Source organism: Penaeus monodon, chromosome 19 (assembly GCF_015228065.2).
Source record: "Penaeus monodon isolate SGIC_2016 chromosome 19, NSTDA_Pmon_1, whole genome shotgun sequence".
In the NCBI taxonomy this organism is placed as follows: domain Eukaryota; kingdom Metazoa; phylum Arthropoda; class Malacostraca; order Decapoda; family Penaeidae; genus Penaeus; species Penaeus monodon.
This window is the reverse complement of record NC_051404.1, coordinates 39,510,686-39,510,916: the sequence shown is the minus strand read 5'-3', so window position 1 is coordinate 39,510,916 and position 231 is coordinate 39,510,686. Positions and strand designations below refer to the sequence as shown.

The 231-nt window shown below is 29.4% G+C and overlaps 1 protein-coding gene across 1 annotated transcript in view; it reads left to right on the top strand.

Moving 5' to 3' along the window:
• LOC119585222 (apoptosis-inducing factor 3-like) overlaps nt 1–231 on the top strand; it is a 10,160-nt gene that overhangs the window by 4,973 nt on the left and 4,956 nt on the right. The window lies entirely within an intron of this gene.

Genomic DNA, 231 nt, shown 5'->3' with positions numbered 1-231 from the left:
ACCAAGTCAAGATGTTCATGTGAACAATAAAGAAGGCAATATATGATAGTTGCATTTGATGAAATGTGCATTAACAAGCTTATGGAAATAATAAAAAATTTCTTGTGGGTCTTTCTTATATTATACTGTTTCACCTCATATTAGAAGCAAAGGTATCATATTGTATGTACTCCTTACACATTTATTAAGCTGTAATTGATTCCTCAGTATATGGATATATACATACAAGCA